We start from the raw sequence: 17,177 nt of genomic DNA on the forward strand, positions 1-17,177 counted from the left end.
GTTGGATTCTCAACTTCGCCACCAAGCAGCCAACATCCCTCAAACGACCTCACTTTACAGGAGGTCTGATAAACGCCAGGTCGATGTGCAAACACAGTCAGGATATTCACGACCTCATTATCGACCATGACCTGGACTGTCTCATGATCACCGAGACCTGGCTCACTGAAGACAGTAACCCTGACATAGCCATCGCCCTCCCCCCAGGTTACTCCTTTCACAGACAGGATAGACTGAAAGGTAGAGGAGGAGGCGTTGCATTCATCTTAAGGAACTCCTTTAGCTGCCACACCTTCTGCCTCGACCCCCTCACTGATGCAGAGGGACTAGGTTTCTCCATCAAACTCAGTCAAACCCTCTCTTTCTCAGGTGGTCTGATCTACCGCCCACCTGGAAATGCCGCGAAATTTCTCGGCTCCCTTAATGACGCACTCGGACACTTCCTACTCCGATACCCACATTTCACCCTCTTGGGCGATTTTAACCTGCATCTCGAAATACCTGTTGACCCCTTCACCAGTAATCTGCAGCAGACATTGGATATTTTCAACCTGCAACAAAGCGTCAAGCTGCCCACTCATTCCCTTGGTCACACCCTGGATGGTGTCTGTTCCAATTTCCCAGCCATCTCCACCTTACCTCCCATTCCTCAAATCTGGACTGATCACAGCCTGATCCTGTTCCATATCCTCAACGTTCCCCCTTCTAACTGCAAAAAACCAACTCTCCAACACATTCACTCCATCAATTGGAAAACTGTTCAGGAAAGTCTTATTTCTCATCCCTTTTCCCCTACTAACGCCCCCCCTTCCTCTGGTAACATCGATAAAGATGCAGTCTCTCTTAACAACTGGCTTTCTCAAGAAATCTCAAAACGATGTCCACCTAATAAAAAAGACAACACCCTTAAGAAAATGAAAATTAAAGCCCCTTGGTATACGCCTGATCTTACCGCCGCACACCTACTCTGCAGGAAAGCAGAACGTAAATGGCGTAGATCCTACGAAAATGACGATCGGAACAACTACATTCTTCAGAGGAAAAATTATCTCTCAACCATTAAATCAGCAAAAAGAACCTACTATGTAAACGCCATTAAAGAGGCCAGCCAAAAACAACAAACCCTCTTCTCCATAGTAAAATCTTTCACCAAACCAAAAGCTCTTCAACCAGAGATCCCCCCGTCCCAAGAACTGTGTGATAAGATCTCCGACTACTTTGAGGAAAAAATCAGCTCTATCCACACAAACTTCCCCCCTTCCCCTCCGGTGTACTCAATCTCTGAGCTAGACAAATCTCGCCCGACCGCAAACAGCCTCAAACTTTTCACCCCGGTGACCCTAACTCAGACCAGAGAAGCGATCCTTTCATGCAAATCGGGCTCCCCTTCTGACCCTTGTCCCCCCAAGATCCTCCACACCATCATTGATGAAATCAACCCCATCATTAATGAAATAGTCAACCTCTCCCTCAAATCTGGCTCTGTCCCTCTCGCTTGGAAAAAGGGTGTGGTTAAACCTCTTATGAAAAAGGCAAACAAACCCCCCTCTGACTTAACTAACCTTCGTCCCATCACCCTGCTACCTGCGCTGGGCAAAATAACAGAACAGTTAGTCCATAAAGAGCTCAAGTCCTTCCTTGATGCCCACAACCTACTTCACCCCCAGCAATCCGGTTTCCGGTCTAGACATTCTACCGAGACCGCCCTGATCGAGCTGACCGATACCATCAAAAACCTACAAGATCAGAGGAAGAAGGCCATACTGATCCTTCTTGACCTCACGGCGGCATTCGATACCATTTCCCACTCCATTCTGCTCAACAGACTTATGGACTTCGGCGTCACAAACTCGGCCCTTGCCTTGATCAGTTCCTTCCTCAGTGACAGATCTCAAACCGTCTCACTGGGTCCTTTCCAATCGAAAGAGAAAAAGATCTCCTGTGGAGTTCCCCAGGGCTCCATTCTTAGTCCCCTCCTATTCAATATATATCTCATCCCCCTACTTTCACTTATAGAATCGTTTGGCATAACTGTCACGTCTTATGCTGACGATACTCAGCTTGTCATCCCTCTCGATGACAATTCCAACTCGGCCGAACTTAATCTCAAGCGCTGCCTCACAGCGGTCTTTCAATGGATGGACGCCAACCATCTCCGCTGCAACTCGAATAAAACCGAGATCTTGCCCATTGGAAAGAATGCATCTTTCAGTCCCGCCCTGTGGTGGCCTGATAACTCTGCTGCCCCACCTCAGACAGTTTCATCGGCCAGAAACCTCGGAGTTATTTTCGATTCCGATCTTTCTTTCGATTCCCACGTCACAACTGTAGCAGGTAAATGCTTCGGCATTATAAAATCCATGCGAAAGTTCTTTGACTTCCTCCCGCTCGATTCCAGAAAGACCATTGCGGTAGCCCTCATACTCTCTCGAGTGGACTATTGCAACGGCCTCCTGGCAGGGACCAAAAAGTCCACCCGACTGAAACTGCAAAGTGTCCTGCACACTGCCGCGCGTCTCGTCTTAAAACTCCCACGCAAATCTTCTATCTCCACTGCCCTCAGATTCCTTCATTGGCTCCCCTTGCACAAGAGAATACTCTTTAAAATTCTCGTTGTAGCCTTCCGAGCCTTCAACAAATCCGGCCCAGTCTACCTGTCGAGACGCTTCCCTCATTACACCCCGGGTCGCACTCTCAGATCCTCTCAAGAAAACCTCATGACCCCCTCTAAATTCAACCTGAAGTCCAAAGGCGGAAAAACACTCAGTACCCTGGCTATTAGAGCCTGGAACAGTATGCCAAGGCATCTTAGACTTCAGACGCATGAGAAGCCGTTTAGGAAGCTCCTCAAAACGTGGACTTTTAGTCTCTCTTATGACTGGACTAAAGCAGCCATTTAGCCCCCCACCACCTTTCCAGTGATCTGGTCCCAGGTTTTACAGCGCCAAGATGCTCCCTTCGGAGCGAACGTTTGCGCTCTATAAATACCTATCCAATATCCAATCCAATTTGGAGTGCATTGAGCAATCACAATCCTCTTTGAGCTACCCTCTAATGGGACTTTAGGCAAAAGTGCCCAATCCACCTACCCACTAAGCGTAGGTCTTTCCTCTCAAGTAGGCCTGGGCTAAAATTCCGTTCCGCTCGCGGAAATTGCGATAATTTGACATTTTCGCGTTCCTCAGAGAGCGCGAAAATGTCAAAATTTCCGCAATCCGCATTTTACCGGAAATTTTTTGCTTGCTCGCGCTGTAAAATAATACATTCTCGCGTGCGCGCGATCGCCTTACCTGAATCCCCGCGTTCGCCGACAAGTTTTCCCGATCCGGTCGCGTTCTCCACGAGATGTTGGATTCTTGGTAGCCATTTGCTCTGTCTCGCAGTAGCGTCATTCGTCGCGCGATCACGTCTTTCTTCTCGCGATTATGCACCGCGAGACAAGTGAAAACAAGATGGCTGCGTCCGTGAGCAACCGCATGGGTAAGTTGGCGAGCCGCGACCACGCAGAAAATACCGCGAACGGGTGGGAAAAAACTTCTGCATCTTCGCGATATTTCCATGTGTTTGCGGAGATTTTTAACATTTTCGCGATAATTTGCGAAAGTGAATTTCGCAAATTCCGCCCACCCCTACTCTCAAGGTCACCATTTGAAGTGGAGCTTAGTAATACCCAACGTTTTCTACAGAGATCTGTTCAGGTTTTATCAGATGGTGTTTGATGTTTGCTTGCCGAACTTTTGTTGACATATATATGTTGCAAATCCATTTAATGTTATCTGTTGCAATATAGAGACCTTTTTAACGGGTAAGCAGAACACCTCTGACTCAAGACCTTATAAATGGTTTGATACTAACTGCTCCAGGGCCCAACAAGTCCTTTTTTAGGCTCTTAAGTCAGCTACTGGAGGCCATAAATTGGTTTCTATTTGTTGGGTCTCTTACAAGAGAGCTAGTGAGAGTAGAAAGCGGTTACAGAGATGGAAGGTTTGGGAACAGCTGTTAGTTGCTAGTCATCAGAAGGACAGCGCTAAATGTTGGGAAATTTTAAATCCCCCAATCTTAAGAGCAGCTGTTGAACCTGCCTTACAATCCACCATTCAGCCTAAGGCCTGGGTTGATCATTTCAATTCAATTTATGAAGCACCTAACTCTATGTCCCATGGTAGTCTCTCTGATCATGCTCATGACCCTATAATCATTACATTAGAGGAAGTCAACAATGCCATTTTAATGTTAGTGTCAACAAGACCCCTGAGCCTGATGGCATTCTTCTCGACCTATTCAAATTGAGTATCGTCCTTTGGGCCCCTCATTTAACTGTTTATTTGAATTGGTTGTGAAAGTGTCCATCCCCAATGTTTCTTCTATCTCGGTGATTGCACCAGTCTTCAAAAAAGGCAATTGTTCAGATCCTAAGAGCTATCGGCCCATTCAATTGATCAGTTCTACCGTTAAGATTTTTGGCAGAACTCTCTTGAACAGATTATTGGAGTGGGCTTATAATCAGAATGTGTTTTCAGACATTCAGTACGGTTTTCCCCCCACTTTGGCACTATTGACCAAAGTCTCAATTTGAATCTAATCATAAGCAAATAAACATCTTCTAAAACGGGGCTTTATATCTTGCATTCATGGATTTAAGTACAGCCTTCGACAGGGTCAATAGGGAAAACTTTGGGCCATTATGTTGGAGCTAGGAGCACCTTAGTCTTACGCGGGAGTGCACCAAGGATGTATTCTGGTCCCTTTATTTGTTCACTTCATATATTAACAGTCTAAAGAAGACGCTGATAGAAATAGGTTGGGACATGCCCAAAATCAGTCTTCGATCAATTCCCGTGCAACTTTACACAAATGATGCTGTCCTTATTTCACGAACTATCATGGGCCTACATCTGCATCTTAATTCATCTATGGTATTTATGGAAAATCTAGATATGAGTACTAATTTCACCAAGTACGATGTTATGATGATTGGACCACGGTCAACTAAGTCCAGACAGTACTGTATAAAAGGTAACATTCTTAGCTGTGTTTCTGTTTGACTCTTCTTTGTCACCCCTGATAGATGGTAGAGGGCATATGTTCACGAAGAGCATTGCTTCTGTGTTTGAATTTGCATCAAGACTGGGGCATAGGTAAATCAACGCCATATTAGAGGATTATAGGGCAAAGTGTGTCTCCATTGTAGCATATGGCAGTGGAGTAGTGTGGCTCACTGGTTAGAGGCAGCAGACCCGGAAGCAGAGGACGGCCTGGGACCAGGGTTCAATTCCCGACGCGGCAGGGTCGTGGACCGTGGACCATGGCCAGCGGACTCGATAATTCTCGCCTCGGTGCCTACTCTAACCAGGGATCTCACTTGGCAACTCTGGGCATTAGCTTGCCTCATCTCCACAACGGCCCCCCACATTCGCCAGGGATGGCTGGTTTCACCTTGGAGATACCCAGGAGGGACCATCTCACAGGGATAGCCAGGACGGGTTCCCCAGCGGTCTACAGCGCCACGACGCCTCAGGGCAGCAGTGCGCTTTACAAAAAACACATTACATTACATTATTTGGGGTTATGCCAAAGTGCCCTCTCTTCAAGTCTCGGGCAATACGTTTCTGAAAAGGCTTCTCTCACTTCACCCAGAGTACACATGAAGAACTCGGCTTTGAGTACTGAGAGGACACATGGTTGATGTGATCTCTTTTTCTTTGGGTCTCGGTGTGAACAGGTCCAGCAAAAAAATGTAATCAGTTTGTTTTATTAGATTGCCTGGATCTTGATCGTGTGCTTAGTATTCCGTGGCTATTAAGGCAAGTTTTACTAAGTTGGGTCGACCAGATATCTTTCATCACCCAGAGTCATTACTTACTGAGGATTATGCCTGGACTGGAAGAGCCTTCTGGGACAGAAGTAATTGAGAGATTCTCTATGACCATGGATAAATCATCAGCCAGATCTTACTTGGCACTGCAGACAACTTCTCTAATTGAACTGTGTCTTACTGATGCCAAATCACCATCGATCCCTTCTGATACATTTTAGACTAAATGTATTTCATCATTTGCTGCCAGTCCCTCGAGGCACTTCTTTTGGTTCTACTCCTACTTTGTGTGATTGTGACAATCATTCAGCCCAGTACACGTTGCACTTCACTATGTTCTGTACTTTTTTAAAATAAAAGATTGAGTATACATTTCATCGTACCCTGGCAGGCTGACAAGCATTTTGTCCATCCTGCTTTGTTTTATTTAATGTTATTACCAAATGTTTAGTTTAGTTGTATCAATTTGGTCCACTTTTTATCAGGTGTTATTTGTTTGAGAAAACTTTTATTCTTTAGATGATGTGGTTTGCCTCGATTACGTTGCAGCAACGGTCAAAATGTATTTGAATTAATTGTGCTTTGAATGTATTTTCACATGCTCTTTTATGGATATCAAATAAAGATATTTGACTGACTGAACTAGCAGATTCACTTTCTCTCCACCCACTTTTGAGAACGGCTTACAACTTGGATAAGGTCAGAGATGGTTATTTTACAGCACTGTTAGCCCTTGATAATGCCCAGCAGATACACTGCCTACATTTTCGTATGAATACTTTTTCCTCAGTGGATCGCAGTGATCTGTGCTAGAGTCCTAAGCTGATCAAGAAATCTGATTTAAAGTATTGACCGGATGACATTTATGACTTTGCGTTTGGCTGACAGAGCGGGCCAGGGAATATCTAAACCTTCTGTTCGAGCTCATATATTCCATTAAAAACAGTTCTGTTTATAAAACCCTATCTAACTGCCATGACTTTTAACAACCAGTGCTTTTTGTTGCCTCTGTTTCGGTTGAATTTACTCAACTGGTTGCTAGTGGTCCCAAATGGGTTGGAATATGGTACAAAATAAATGTAGCACCTGATGCCTGCGAGCATGTCATTTTGCTATGTTTTATTTTTTGATGCCAAGATTTGATGTTTTTACAATTACTAAGTGCTGATTGTATCTGTTATTTTATTGCATGTTTTACAGTTGCTGCTGTTAAAATCAGACGATTTTTTGATGAATGATTTTACTTCACCTGTGTCAGGTATTTTCGTGATTTTTAGATAATGAATCTATTAAATGATCATTTTATCTGTTATTTTAAGATGTGTATTTTAGATGCTGCTGTTAAAACTATATTGTTTTTGGTGTTTATTTCAGTAGCATGATGAATTTATGTGATCTTTATGGATGTGTAAGACAGAGCGAGAGTCCTGTATTACACCAAGCACCTCTCATGTGGATTTAAAATGTTGCCTCTTGATCACCTCTTCTCTCTCTCAATTAGCCGAGGTAAATCTTTCAGCAATCTGTATCGCCTGTCCTGTATGTCAAGTACTAATGCTGATGGACACCCTTTCACTTCTCTAATCGGTGAGAATACATTTCTCTGAAGAATGACCTACCTGGTGGGTATCACTCCAATAAAAGTCACTCTCCTTTATCATCAGTAAGATTTCTCTTGACAATGTCCTCACACCGATATTTGTTACAACACTAAGCGGGATATTCTCAAGAACGTGTGATAATTATCGCAAAATTAGCTGGACGCAACTTTGCGCATCGCAGTCTATCGCGGGAAAATAACGGTGTGTTAACGTTGTATTCTCAACCCGGCAGCACCATGCGATAGTCTCATGATAACGCGCCAAATGACCAAGTTAAAATTAACGCGACGCTGAAAAAATGCGAAACACGAACGCGAAAAAAGTTGCGATGCCCCAAATCGCGCTACAAAAATCAGCGATAACCAGCGACAGGCCTGCAATTCCCACGTACCATGCAGCAAAATGTACTATAAAAGCCTGAACAAAAAAAAAAAACTGCGTAGCACCATGGATGCACCTGGACCGAGTGCAGAGGACAACGCGAACCCCACAAGCCCCACAGACAACCAGAAAGGAACCTCGGGGTCGGAGAAGGCCAAGGAGAAGAGGAAGACGTGGTTCAGTCCGCAGGAAAACAGGATCATCGTTATGGAGGTGATAGAACACTACCAACAACTGTTCATCACCTCCAACGTGTCATTGGCAACAAAGACGCAAATATGGCAGACCATCTTGGACCATGTGAATGCAGTTGCAGCGTTGAAGAGGACAAAGGAAGAGGCCAAGAGGCGTTGGAATGATGTGAAGGACAAAACCAAGAAGAAACTCGATGCCAACATGAAAGCAGCAACGCAGATTGGAAGTGGGGGTCCAGCGGCACACCAGGAGCTGGATGACATGGAGAAAATGGTGGCCACAGTCCTCAGTCGGGATACGGTGCCAGGAGTTGTGGATCCGGACACTGCTCAACATGACCTGACACAACATCAACAGGGTGAGTACCGACCAGGGGGACGGGGGGAGATGGGTACAATGGCACACATGCACAAGTGAGGAGAGCACACTGCACACCTAAAATTACTGTGGATCATGTCCCTGATCCCCTTGGCACACTGCAGCACACATACAAACAGCAAGTAGGACCCCGTCCACTATGGGCACAAAGGGGTCCCTCCCCACACAGCACCAATCTCACAACCAACCCATGCACATGTGTTAAAACCAGCAAAGCTGCGTGTCTGTGAGCCACACTGACAATGCAAGTGACACTGCATGACGACTAGCATGGCTGCAGTCCTATTATCATGACATGGTGCACGCCACGACACTGAGGTGGCTGAGTGTGTAACACATCTGAATGGAGCAGGTCACACTCTGACACATCCACGTGCACAGACAACCCCTGACGTCAACAACACATCTGCGGATAAACCATGCCAAAAGAGTTCAAAATATGAACAAGAGCCAAAATTAGCCAAGTCTGCAACATCTCAGCACTGTAGAAGCACAGAAGTCAAAGGCACACCGCCTCAAAGGGATAAGGTGCAGCAAAATCACAGCTGCAGGGGCGACTCTCCCACAATGCAGCACACACACATAGCAATAACAGCACATCAACATTGACGACAATGTGGTACAAAGTGCAACACTTTCACTACAGAACAGAGGACAAAAATGGTTCCGCTTTTGCGTAGAAACTGGCCAATCACATCTGGCATAGCAGGATACTGTGAGATGAAAATGTACATGTACAACCACACATTCGTGATGTAGTTCAAATGTCCACTGTCCCGCATCAAATAGTCAGCTTCTCCCAAACAGTCACAATGTAACTTGTCATGCAGTCTGTATGTAAACATGAACAATGCGTCAACATACATGTCAACACAATGTCAAAATGCATCTCCCCTTCACATTGCAGAGGGACAATCAACACCTCCTGCAGAGCAGACCAGACAACTCATCAGTGATGATGAAGAGGACCTCCACACCTTCGACACCGATGCCCTACAACAGCTCATGGACATCTTAGGCAACCCACCTCTAGGAGCAGGGCAGCCCAGCTGCATCGAGGAGACCCCACCCCCTGCACAGACCACACAGCAGGAAGCACCCACCACCACAGCTGGCTCCCAGCACCTCATTGAAGCACACATCGCATTCCAAAGCCAGGTGTTAGACTGCCAGAAGGAGGTGGCTGAACAGGTGCGGGTGAAGTTTGACCTCATGGCAGCCGAACTAGATTACATACGTGGATGTCTAATTCCCATCAGGGACAACTTACACTTCCCAACGGACAACCGCACTGCGAAAGGGACACACGCATTTGCACATTTCCAGTACTGAACCAGGCCCAGAGCCCCGGGATAATCATTCAAACCCCTACGCTGGACTTGCGTACGCCGGCCCTCTCCACTCCTCTTACATATAAAGGGGGGGCGACAAAGCTACATGTCCAAGATCTTACCCACTGCATGAGGTGACATGGTTGCATCCACTGTACACAGCACATTGTAATGTGTTAGTGCCCGGGGCCATCATGCATACGTAATGAGCACACGGACACACTTTGATAGTTAGTTGAACTAGCATCGGGCACGTCCACCAGGCCACTTTTTATTACCAGGGTCACCTGACCAGTGACGCCTTTGCTGGAAGGGTGTGGGGTGAGTGTGAGCCAGCCCTCAGGGAGTGGTTGGTGCTGGCAACAACTTGAACAGTGATCACTATTAAAGCAGAAACAGAAAACACCAACATAACACAAACAACTGAAAAGCATCATGGTGGTAGCTGGAGAAAGTACAGAGGTCACCCAGTATTCAATTAGAAGGGTCCGTGAGTTGCAGTGCACTGAGGTAAGGGCACTAGAGCTGAGCGTGCTCATGTGAAGAAATTGTCTAGGATTGTGTCCCTTCTGGATATTCCTGCTGCAGCTGCAGTGGGGTGTGTTACACCTTCCTCATCTTCCTCATCATCGTCCCAGGTCTTCCCCACTACCTGAGGTGACATTGTTGCGTGAGCTGTCCATAGCACAAAACTCAATCAGAAAGGGTCCATGAGTTGTGGTGCACTGAGTTAGTGGCACCTGATGAGCTGATCAGGGTATCAGGCTGATGATGGCATCCAAGACAGGTGTGAGCAACTCTGATAGTCTGGCTGTAAGACTCTTTTGACTCTGGCAAGTGTTATTGGTTGGAGGTGGTCCTGGCGGTGGTGGCGTGTGCAGCCAGCGGTGATGCGTCGTCCGGGCAGGTCAGGACTCGATTTGAAGTGTGAGCCCTGGTGGACCGCAGTTGAGGCCGGAGGCAGCGGTCAGCGCAGGGCCACAGACACATGGCATTGATGACCCCCAGGCCATCGACTCGGCGGCCATCCAATATTCAATGAGACAGGGTCCATGACTTGAGCTGCACAGAGTTAGTGGCCCCGGATGCAGTGCATCCGACACAAACACATCGCCACGGGACGGTGACTTGCGGTGCACTGAGGTAGGGCCACGAGAGCTGAGCGGATCCTCATCGAAGTCGAAGGTGAATGTCGCGGAGTGTTTCGAGGGACAGTGGAAGGTGTTCTTCCAGGGCATGATGCAGAGGGTAGAACCAAGCAGAAACAGGCAATATGGAGGAGATGAATGCTACAGACTCATTTATAACACAAAGTCAGTATCAGCTACATGATGATGAAGACAACTCCCAGGCCATAGACCCAGATGCCACCAAAGTTAACCAGAGAGTGTCCATGAATCTCGGGGCACAGAGTTAGTGGCACCAGAGCTGAAAGGGGATGCAGTCTGCGATGAGGCCTGTACAATGGTATAAACTCTGCCATAAAGAAATCAAGACTCAGTTCCAAATGTGTGACCTACTTGACCGCAGTGTAGGGCAGAGGCAGCGGTCAGCAGGGGCCCACAGCCACGTGTCGTTGGCATGCGATGCACAGAGTTAGTGGCACCAGAGCAGTTGTTGGTAGTGTTCGATCACCTCCATAATTACGATCTTTTTTGCTCTGGACTGAACCGCATCTTCCTCTTACTCCTCTCCTTGCGTACAATGATATGAACTCGGCCATTATAAAATCAAGACTCAGTTCCAAATGTGTGACCTACTTGACTGCAGTGTAGGCCACAGGCAGCGGTCAGCGCGGGCCAAGCGCTATTCAGCCGGCTCCTCCTGGAAGTCTCACACATGGCGCTGGAATGGCAATTGGCGATGATTTGTGGTTGACGGAGGTACAACCACCAGAGCTGAGTGTGTGCGACGATGCCATGTCCTGCCTGGTCTGGACTGGTTTGGATTTGTGTGGTTGCAGGACTCGGGTTTGGAGCTTGCACCGGCACGTGGTGGGCCCTCTTTGACATACGCCGGTGTCGGAAGGTGAGCAGTGAGGCCTGGGTGCGCAGAGGCGGCCAAGACGGGTCTGGGGACCAGCGGCCTGGGGTGTAGCAGGCACACAGGATCGCAGGCACCACCGCTCACGGCGTCGGCCTCGTGGCGGGGTGAGAGGCACTGCCCTGGCAGACACGTTGCCCATTCCATAAGAAAACCACGCCCAGAGCAACGTGCTTTTTATTCGCACCCCTTCGCTGGCCTGGCGTACGCCGGGCCAGCCCACTCCGCTCACGCTTACAGGGGGGGACGTAACAAGCTACATTACTGCGATCTTCCACACTGGGTGAGGTAACATGGTTGCGTCCACTGTCCACTACACTCCAAACACCAGCAGTGTATGTCGACATTAAAATGTCTGTGGTCTGCATACTCTAGTCTGTCCAGCACATCCACGCCATCCTTGGCATTGTGTACATTCTCATTCATGGGTCACTTGCCTCTTTCGCACATGCCTGGTTCCCACCTCTCCCCACATTCTGCTATTGTGTGGCTGAGGTGCCATGCCGTTGATGGCTTGTGTACATGGCTAGCCCAGGTTACCACAGTAAGTTGTGTTGTCGTGTCTGGTATGTGGGCATGTTGTTTGTCATGTTATATGTGATTTTGTAACATGTGCATTCCAAGAGTTGTGAGTTGTATGTTGGTGGAGTTGAGGTGTGTGGTGTGTTCAGTTGGTACTTAACGACGAGCATTGCATTTGCATAGATGCCAGCCTCAAAGCGCTTGTTTATGATGGACTGTTGGAAGATGAAGGAATCATGCACACTGCCTGGGTAGTTGGCGATGACATTGGTGAAGAGTCCCCTGTGGTCCACTATTGCCTGCACATTGATGGAATGCACGTGCAGAGTAGGATGGTTATTGATGATTGTCTTGATTAGATTACATATTGATTATTGATTATTGATGTTGGTATATGTACTAATACTATTTGTTGGAGTTGTCATGTTGAGTTATATGTAGTGCTTCTGGAACTTGGAAGCTGGTAGCAGTTCCGTAGTAGGGCAGAGGGAAGTATATGCTGCTCTCGGGAAAGACGGATTGTTGGTCCTGTATGTATGCAGGAAAATTCACATTGTCTGAGTTCGGAATCAGTGACATTATTGTATGTTACTATTAGAATATATTTCTGGTATATAAGGAGTGTGTATGGTAGTGAAGGTTATCTGTGAAACTCTGGTCTTAAGTCCCAGGGATCCGTAAGGTTTACCGTTAAAGCTTATCGCGGGAGGAGTAATAGGTATTCTCTGAGCTTGTTTGAGGAACTGGGCAGGGTAAGCTGCTTGGTTAATGTGTGTTATAATTCTGTAGTGGAGCAGATTGTTCGCTGTTCTCGGGAAGCAGGATTCTGTGTGTATGTACTATATTTTCTTGTATGAATGTGCGTAAATGTATATACATTTAATTGATTGTAAGAATCTTTGGATAAGTCCTGGAGGAAACAGTTAAGAGATGTATGAAAGTTTGATGGTTCTTGTGAAATAGATTTCTTTTACTATTCTGTGGTTAGCGAAGCAGACAATGGAGATGTTTATACGTTGTAACTAATAGATTTTGTAGAAATTTTGACACGAAGTCTTCTGAAAAGATTTTGTAAAGGAGGGGTAGACGAGTGACAGGAGACAGGAGACAAGCGACTGCAGCGACTGCTGACGTCAGGAAGACCGCGCTCTGATTGGATAATAGATCAGAATAGTGTTCGCGCTGGGATTGGTGCGTTGGTGTGAGCCGCGCAAGGATTGGAAGAGCTATTCTAGTGACGTAGACGCTCCAGGATTGGTGCGTTAGTGTGAGTCGCGCTGTTATTGGTTGAAAATCTGTATTGTATATTTATAATACGGGAAAAAAGTAGAAGTTTTGGTAAAAACTAAAATGTATTACCAAGAAGAGAAAAAGAAGAAAACATTCTTTGGAAAAATTAAAAAATGGTTTAACAAGGATAAAGATGTTAAGACGAGAGAGGGTGAATTGTTACCTCCACCGAAAACACCTGCATCCTACATGGCTGCAAGATATGGGTATCATACCTGTATATGGTTGGAGAATTGGGTTAGGTATACCAAAGAGGATGGTGTTTTAGCATTTCCAGAACATGGTTCATTTAATTTGGCCGTGTTGAGAAATTTACGGGAAAAGATGTTATGTCTTGACCCGAAACCAAGACCTACACAGTTTGAGGCTTTAGTGGAATGGGAAGAGGAAGTACATGAGCGAGAAAAACAGAGATCTGGAGGACAGTACAGGTACATGTTTGGGAGGAGACATGATCGTGAGACTCATCATGATCGAATGAAAAGGTGGCGAGATGCTAGTATGTCAGAGGGATTATATCCAATGAGAACAGTTGAAGAAGGAGCAGAGAGGGTTCCTGAATCAGAAATGAGAAGATATGGAGTTAATGAATATGAGGATGAGGTCTTGAATGACATGATTTACAAAAGACCACCTCCATACAGACCAGAACCAGATGAGAGTACACCAGTTGTTTCTCCGATAAGAGATACAGTTTGTATCAGTGAGACAGAAAATGTGACATCTGAATCGAGAAGTGGTAATTCTTTCAGGGAGAAAGTGAATCGAAGTGGTGACGAAAATGCAAGAGAATTAGCTAGAACTACAACAGAGCTGACTGAAAAGATTAGGGAGTTAACGAAGAATCTGGAAGCTGTTACGGTGCCTGTAACAATAGGTCCGGTTATGCCTGTGTTTGACAAGCAGAGAATAGGTGAAAATGGTTTGGTGATTCCATATGTTGGGAATAATTTGATAAGTTCAATTGGTCCTTCAGGAGATTCAGGAAAAAGGACAGAAAGTAGTGACCTGAGACAATCCAGACATGACACATGTAGTGAAATATTAGATGCTAGTGAAGCTAGTTGTTCAGGGATGCCAATTTTAGAACCGCAAAAGAAAGTGGTTCCAGTGAGAAAAACTACTGCAATAACAGCTGAAGATTTGAATGATTGGATGAAAGTTCTTCAGAAAAAGGATAAAGATTCACAAGCAATTGATGTGGCTAGGTTACGTGTAGAATTAGAAGAGCTTGTTACAGGGACAGTTCCAACAGAAATTCTTAAAAGTCATCATGATGGTGAATTAATGTTCATGTGTAAAAACATTACCTGGAGAGCGAGAAATACACATGACAGGTTAAGAGCAATAGCGAATGAGCAGGGAGTTGACATTGATAAAGTGAAAGCTTTGCAAAAAACCTACAGGATGGATTTTTCAGAAAAGGATATTGAAAATTTGAATGCAACTGGTAGAACAGGACAGATTAAAGAAATGGTTGCATTATTGCGAAGATGGGGAGATGTAGAAAAATGGAAGGATAGGTGGTATAAAAAAAGAGAGGAATCTGAAGATAGAACAACTTATTCAGCTTTTCCAGTGAGAGAAAAAGAGAAACCAGTGGATAATTATCCTATGAGAGAAATACCTGGAGGAGGATATGTACATGTTCCATGGACAAGACAGGATATTTTATCATTTACGAATGATTTCCCTCGATTGAGAGAAAAGCCCGTTGAGTGGTATAGGCAGGTAGATAGGTTTGTGAAATTGTCAAAAGTGCTGTGGATTGACCTGAATAGTCTGTTTGATATAATTGTTCCAGCTGACTTGTGGACTGAGTGTAAAATAGTTGTGAGTTGGCCTACTGAGGAATATCCAAGAGATCCAAGAACAGGAGCACCAGATCCAGAGGTAATGAGAAAGTACGATCAGGTGATGGTATACCTGAAGAGTAAAGTACCTGCAAAAGAGACAGACTGGGTAAAAATAGATAGAACACAACAGGAAGCAAAAGAATCAGTTCATGCTTTTTACGAGAGGCTGATACTGGCGTTTAAACAATTCAGTGGAGATGAACACCTGGGTGACAAAGATTTGAGTCATTTTGTATACAGATTTGTATATGGCCTGAGACCTGAAATTGGTGAGAGAATTCGTGAGCACACAGTGGATTGGCAGAGTAAGAAGATAGATGAGATTCTGAGACATGCTAAATACTTCAGTGATGAAATTGAAGCAAAACAAAGAAAGCTGAAAGAGAAAGCAATGTGGGCACAAGTGAAAGTTGCAGAAAGACAGGAAGCACAGTTGATGGAACAGGCGAATAATCCAGGAAATAATGCAGGGAATAGACCTAGATATGCAGGGAAAGGAAAGGGGAATCTTGAGGAAGCAAAAAAGAAGTTTCCTTGTCACAACTGTGGCCAATTGGGGCATTGGAGATCGGAGTGTACCAATCCACCATTAGTGAATAATGAGGGAAATTCCTTGAATCAACAGGTGCAGAACGAGGGGAAAAATCAACAGCAGCAACAGCAGAAAGTTGTGAGATAGCAGAGTCAAGAGCCAAAACCGCCCTTGCCGCAGAATAGAGGAGTACAAAAATATAATCAGGATTCAGGATTCTACAATGATGAACAGGTAAACAAACCAAAGCGTTCTAATCAGGTACAACTGTACTTGTTAAAGAATGAAGGGAGTGAATCTGAGGGTGATTATTGACGGTGCCGAAGAGAGGAGGAAGAGTGCATACTTGGTGCAACTCTAGAAATAGACCAGGCAGGACCATTTGTAGATGGGAAAATAAATGAAGAGAGTGTTACTTTTTTAGTAGACACAGGTGCGACAAGATCAACTGTCAGGTCAACAGATGTTAGAAATCTTCCTCTCTCGGATGAAGCAATCCAAGTAGTTGGTGTAGCCAATACACAAATCAGAACACGTCTTACGGAACCAGTAAGAGTACAGATAGGGAAATTTTCAGACATGCATAGATTTATTGTCTGTGACACGAGTCCAGTGAACCTGTTAGGTAGGGATCTGTTGTGCAAGATGAACTGCACAATTTTTTGTACACCGGATGGAATAGCTTTTGAAACACCAGATGAGGATGTTTTGTACCGAGTGACTCTAGAAAATAGGGAAAGTGAGTTAATTGGTGCATTTGCTGTGTTTGATCCAGAGGATTTGCCTCGAGAGCTGAGGGACACAGTGAAAAGGACAGTTTGGGATTTTACTGGAGAGGATGTGGGATTGATGAATAATGTAGATCCAGTGAAAATTGCAGTAAAAGAGGGAATTACATATCCTAACATTCCTCAGTACAAAATGACACCAGAAATAATTGAAGGAATAACTCCTATAATTGAGAAAATGATTCAGCAGAGAGTCCTGAGAGAACTACTGAGTAGTCCGTGTAATTCACCGATAATGGGGCTAAAGAAGCCTAATGGGAAATTTAGGATCGTACAGGATCTGAGAAAAGTTAATCAGATTGTGGTGGCATGTTGTCCTATTGTGCCAAATCCATCAGTGATCCTGTATCAGATTCCACATGATGCTGAGTGGTATACAGTGATTGATTTGTGTCATGCGTTCTTTTCAATTCCATTGCATCATGACAGCCAGCCGATTTTTGCA

Source organism: Triturus cristatus, chromosome 10 (genome assembly GCF_964204655.1).
Source record: "Triturus cristatus chromosome 10, aTriCri1.1, whole genome shotgun sequence".
NCBI classification, from domain to species: Eukaryota; Metazoa; Chordata; class Amphibia; order Caudata; family Salamandridae; genus Triturus; species Triturus cristatus.